Source organism: Streptopelia decaocto (assembly GCF_964273445.1).
Source record: "Streptopelia decaocto genome assembly, chromosome: 12".
NCBI lineage: Eukaryota > Metazoa > Chordata > Aves > Columbiformes > Columbidae > Streptopelia > Streptopelia decaocto.
In genome coordinates, this window is record NC_138667.1 from 11,296,720 (window position 1) to 11,302,942 (window position 6,223).

Below are 6,223 nucleotides of genomic sequence, written 5' to 3' on the forward strand. Positions count from 1 at the left end.
TACATCTGGCTCCAGCAGCACGGCTGGAAGCTGCAGCCTGTGCACAGCCCAGGGAGCTGCTTTCTGTAAGCTTCAGCCCATCAATAACATCTTGCTGCTTCTCTCCAGCAGTTTAAAAGCTGTTTGACTTTAAGCTACATTATCTTTTCCAAGTGGGTGAGTATTAAATGGAGCAATATTGTTCCAAATTGTATCTGGTGTGAAAATCATTCAATAAATTGTTTTTTTACGTGTCAGTATTTGCCTAATGACTTACATGGAAGTACAGCCTACACTGTGGCTTGTGTTCGGTGGATCTGGTTATTAAATCCTTGTACAAAACAGTGGTGGTTGAAGATGTTCTTAGCAGTTTCTCCTGGGGCAAACGATCCAGACAGAAGTGGGAGAAGGTAAAGCAGACAGGCTGTCCTGCCAGAGCTGAGGAGCGGAACAAACTCCCTGGTGTTACCAAGAGATATTGAAGCTTACATAGGACAAAGTCCAGAGGTATCTTTGTCGGCTTTTTACATCTTTCAGTGCACCAGTTTGGCACATTTAAACATGCATTTTAATGGATCATTTTAATCAACTCTACCTCAGGTTGCTGGTTGAAAACTGCCTGCAGATGTCAAATGCTACTCCATGTCCTAACAGCTTGGTTGAGAAACAAGGGGGCCTGGATACCAGAGGACCAACGGCACTTTAATACTAGAATTGTGCCTTTTGAGAGGATACTTCAGGCCTTTCATCAGAGAGGTGAACCAAAGGAGGGCTGGAAGGTGCAGCCATGACAATAATTTCCCATGTGGGTGCTGCTACAAGAACCTTTCTCTGGTACTGGAAAAGGTAAATACCTGCCCTACAATCTGGAGAAGTTAAATGATCAGTGAATAACATGGCCATAGTTAACATGCCGACTCATATTTTCTAGCAGGGACAACCCAAAACATATTTAGATAAAGAACTTAAAGCATCATCCAGTCTCAAATTTTCATTTAGAAGATGATCCAAAGTGAAATTATCCCTGAATCAACAGCAAAGATTTCCATAATTGAATCTGGTAAATCCCACCTGCCACTTCTGCACTTCATCAGACGTCTTCTATGAAATACCATACCTAAAAATCAGATATAGATTTAGAATAGAAATTGGACCATATCTGAAACATTTAGGCCAGACCCTCAGCTGGCAGAGGTTGACGTGGATATTTGCAAAGCTCTGTGCTGACGTGCTCCAGCTGAGAGTCTGGCTCTTTGCTAATCCTTTCCAAATAGCATTTTCCAAGCTTCTGGCACTATGAAGGGAATTCCCTGCAGCTGTATGCTGGGGTGGGAGCTGGTACCGAGCACATGGGGAGGTGAGGCAGTGCCGAGCGCTCCCAGGGCAGGTTACAAAACCTCCCATGATGCTGCCAGATGTGGTTGGCACTAATGCTGTCAAGCAGCGATCTCCCTTTTCTTGGTGGCCAGAAATCATTCCTCACTGAGAGCTCCCTTAATGACACTTCTTTTAATAACTGTGATATTAGTTGTCACCCATCATGAAACAATTGAGACTTTTGTTTGTTTCTTTAGAGCTGCGCTATCTTAGTTTTATCTAAGCCCTGGCTCTGCAATCGCTCTGGCAATTTCGCTCTTCAAACAGAGAGTTATCTAGAAGTTAACTCCCTTGTGTGTTTATTATGCTCTTAAGCTGATTGCACTGGGGACAGCTGCAGTCCTCCAAAATCCGGGGAAAACCTGGTTCCCCTCCTGGGGACATGGCCGGCTCCCAGCCTGGAGCACCCCATGTTGCTGTACAACACTCCACTGTCCTTTCAGCCCTTCTCTCTTGTGTGGTCACACATGCGTATAACACAAAGCACCTAATTACCTTTGTGAAATGCTATATTAGAGTCCAAGTGTGATAAATGAAGCAATGAACATTTTCCCAGAGAATGAGAAACTGCAGCTGACAGCTGAATGGTGGATTTGCACTGTCATAAAAATTAACTAGGTCAGGGTAAGATCCAGCCCTCACACTTACTACTTAAAATGAACAAACAACCTTTTGTTTTCTTTCCAGGTCAAAGCAAAGATATTTGCCATAGAAGAGCAGCCGGTTTTGCAAGGCTGCTGTACATGTCTGCACACCCCTGTGCTCCCATGGGTCTGCCCAAGTCATGCTGTGGAGATGTAGGCGATGGATTAGGTCCTGTGGGCTCCATCTTTGGCTGATATTAGCTCCAGAGACATTTATATCTTTAAACTGTAATAATTTACAGCAATATAGGATGTAGTCTCACTTGACAGGAACCAATCAGCTTCATGGCTGTATTACTACAAGTAGAATAATTTCCTCAGTCATTAATATTTTCTTCTTTTACAATATCTCGCACATCATTAGTGCCCTTGCACGTTGCCCTGGCTTCCATTGATGTGTTGCTCTGGAGTTAGAGGCTTTAGGAAGTTTACCAGAACATTAATCGTAAATGTCTCCCAGATCAGATATGCTGCTAATTCAACTACTCAAGTTGTTGTCGCTTTCATATTTTAATGATTTATGAAGTAGATAAGATAGTAATCACATCCTGCACTTGCTCAGCTTCTCTATATAAGCAAGTTTAGCATCTGCCAAGAGAGACGAGCTTGAATTCGAAGCCTATTTCGGATAAAACGAGTCAAGCTCCCAAATAAAACACCTTTAAAATGTATCTCCACTTGTTCCTGTTGCTATTTAGCTCTGGGGCATCTGGTTACTTTCTTCCTCTGAAGGAAACGCTGCATCTGCAGAACAAGACTAAATATGCAATAATTGATGAAATGCTTTGCTTACTTAGAGCTGAAAAAGAGTCCATAAATGTAAATAATTTTCCATTTCCCTCTCCCCTGATTTGCTTTTTGAGATGATTTCCAATTAGTAACGGATTTGTATTGTTTTCAGGAGGAGTTCTCCACACCGCTTCACATCAAGGTAAGAAACTGTTGTTTCCTATTCTATTATTATCAGCTAGAGTCTCCAAAGGGACCTTGAGGTATAACCTCAGGAATAGCAGGTCTGGGGATATTTAAAGGCAAGATGTGAAATAGCCCCCAAGATGGGATTTGCCAGCTGGGCAGCCCAGGCAGGGGGCAGCTCCAGGGCTCGACCTCATCCCTGTCCATAATTAGAGGCAATTATTCTCTTCTTGCTGTCCTAAAATACAAAAACAATGTCATATTTTTAAAAGATTATGTGAATGTGGGTAAAAACCCATTTTAATTCCTCACAAGGATAAATAGTATACCCTACCTCCATTTTTATAAGTCTTTTTTAAAGCTTTTCTGGAAAAATTTCTCTTAGCAATTGTAAAGCCCGCTCTCCAAATGACTGGCGATATAAGGAAAAATAGGAACACTATATAAGTGTTCTGCTTCCAAGGCAAAGATAAAAAAAATTAAAAGTCACACTCCAATTTAGATAGAATTGGATCAAATTGGATCAAATTCCCAATGTTGTCATGTTCACCATTGTCATAGTAGTTATGAAGGCTGTACTTATAACATGAATGCCTAAAAGAAGGTGAAAAAAGGAAATCAGATTTCCAGAGAAAAATAACTGTTTGTAGTTCCTTTAAGAAAGAAAATCTTTCTGGTTGTAAACTAGAACACTATTTACTTTCCCATCTCCTAGAACCAAAGCTGTGCACATAATATCACTGAAAAATTTATTCGTGAACTGAGAAGGATCCCTGGGTGTAGGTGTATGAAGAGAGTTGAGAAAGACATGGAAAGGCTAGAAATAAACTGTACCATTTTGAAGGTAAGCTTTTACTACTTATTTGATTTGAGTTTCAAATATTTTCTTCTATTTAGCCATTCATCCAGCATTTTTACATCTGGTGATATCGTTCTAATGGCACACAGATACATGCCGAGCAATCCAGTGGCTGGAAAGCCACAGATTCAAAACATAATTGCGTCTATAGATATGCTGAAAAAAATACCAGGAGATGTCTTTGTGATTTAAAAGAAACTACCAAGCTTCCCTGGAAATTAATTTCCCCAAAGGAATTAAAAAGCCATCGCCTGTCACTCAACTTTCTGCTCATTCTCTGGTAAATTCTAATTCAAAGTTTTGAGATATTTTAGCAAATAAATCATTCCTCCTTTTTATTTTGGACCAGCTGCAGCCTCAAGGAAGGTTTGTTTGTCATGCAGAAATTAATTCTTATACAGACTATATATTAATATAAGTCATTTAGACCTGCAGTAATGAAGATTACTAGGTGCAATTAATAACGACCTGTACAGCTTGTCCTTCAGGAGGAACAGGGCAATTAATAGCAGAAAAGATACATACATGGAATACTACAGAGAAAGGAATCTGCCTTTTGAACACAAAGGAGAAAAAGGCAGAAAATAAGGGAATAGAAAGTAGGGTTTGCCTGTGCTCTGATGATGGCTGTGCTTGCAGCAGTGGCTGTGCTTAGACATTGCTCTGGAACAGAGAAGCAGGCTTTAGGAAGAAAAACAGATTTGCAACAATTTGCTAATTACTGCGGGTTGCAGAAACAGCTGTGTCTGTCACCTAACCAGATGCTGAGCTCCATGCTGTGCAGCTGGAGCCTCTTCTGCCCAGTGCTAAGAACTAGCACAGTGCAATGCTGCTGCAACCCCACCGCATGTCCCGCACCCACTCTCTGTCTCCAGGATTTACTTATTATGAGAGAAACATTTTGACCTGACTTCCCTTCTTCCAGATAATTTCCTTCTCCAAAAAGACCCCCAAGAAAAATCCACAGTACCATGACAGTCAAAGACAAATAGCAAGGTCTTATTTGACTAACGGTTTGTAAGAGTTGTGTGAAATGTTTTGGGGCTGGTGAAGGGCAGACAGCTGGCTTCATCCTCCATCCTACTTTGCTGGGTAAATGTTGGAGAACATGCAGCATTTGGGTGGAAATCTTCCATAACTCATGCATCAGTATCTACTCTTTTCCCTTAGAAATCTTCATCCAAAGACAGAAGATGCTCACAGTTCATAAAAACAAATTTCACTCTATTTAAAGAGAGTCTGGAAGAATTCTTGAAATGGGTCAACCAGAAGCAATACTGCAGCAACATGGTGAGAACTGAGTGGAGTTTGTATCCAGATAACAAATGCAGCTGCTCTGACCCATGGAAATACCACAAAGGCTTGTTCTAGGGCAGCGAGGAGGCTGGGTGGGAAGGGGGGCAAGAAATGGTTGTCACAAATCAGAATCTTTGCTAAATGTTCATGCAAGTAGGCAAATTGGAACAGTAAACAGCAATTACAACTGTACACAGCAATTAAATCTTTGTGTAATGAGCACGGCCAAGTATTGTAATTTATGTCATGCGCAGTTATCGAACATAAAATGTCGTTATGTCACCAGAGATCACAGAAAGGCTTGAAGTTTGTGGGCTTTTTGTGCAAAGGGACATAAAACCCAATGTTGACCCACAGACTGGGGCCAGGAAAGGTCTCCTGTAAGTGGGTGCTGCTGGGTGGCTCCAGGGTTGGGATGTTCAGTGGGGATTTACAGGATTTACCCAGCACAACCCCACAGAGCAACCCCCCGAGAGAAAGGACACACAACATCCATGGTTCACACCATCTGCTTTCACCCCCCCTAGCACTAATATAATTGCTTAAAAACAATTAAAATTTCTACTGGTTTATGATGAGCTTGAAGTTGAACCTGACCAAATGGACCTTGAGGTGTCATGTGCCTGCCACTTAAGTCTCAATACCTTCTCCCAGCATACTGAATAGCTTTTGCTTTGAATTTTTCAGATCTTTGTGCTGTACAGCATTGATACAGTTTATGACTAGATCCAAACTGGTGCTGAATCAGATGCTTTAAAAAAGATACAGAACACAGTACTCCTCGCATGAGACCTCACATAGCTTTGTGTTAACCAGCAGAAACCAGGTGCCAGGTGCTGTTTTTCTGATTTATATTTGTATTTTTGCAAAACAGTCAAGTCCTAGGCAGAGACATAAATTGGAAAAAAGTTTTTAAAAGATACAGACTATCACCAACTGGTGCTAAACAGCAATTCTGGTCACAGGGATACCAGTAGTCCCAGTCTGACCAAGATACCAGACATAAGAGGTCATGGGTGATGGGTCTCCCAAGGGTTGCTCGCCCGGTGCCTGTTCCTGTGTATTTTCCTCACAGTGAAGCAATGGGATTCACAGGCACCACAGATTTCAAGGGTTCTCTCCTCAAGACTTAGAGAATATGGAGAAGCCCAGA

The 6,223-nt window shown here is 41.6% G+C and overlaps 1 long non-coding RNA gene across 1 annotated transcript; it reads left to right on the top strand.

Annotated features, from left to right (window-relative positions):
- The first annotated feature begins 2,609 nt into the window (after positions 1 to 2,609).
- Positions 2,610 to 5,201, top strand: LOC309445093. The gene is made up of 4 exons (XR_014185233.1): positions 2,610 to 2,819; positions 2,902 to 2,931; positions 3,631 to 3,759; positions 4,945 to 5,201. It is a non-coding gene; the product is annotated as an uncharacterized lncRNA (long non-coding RNA).
- The last annotated feature ends 1,022 nt before the right edge of the window (positions 5,202 to 6,223 follow it).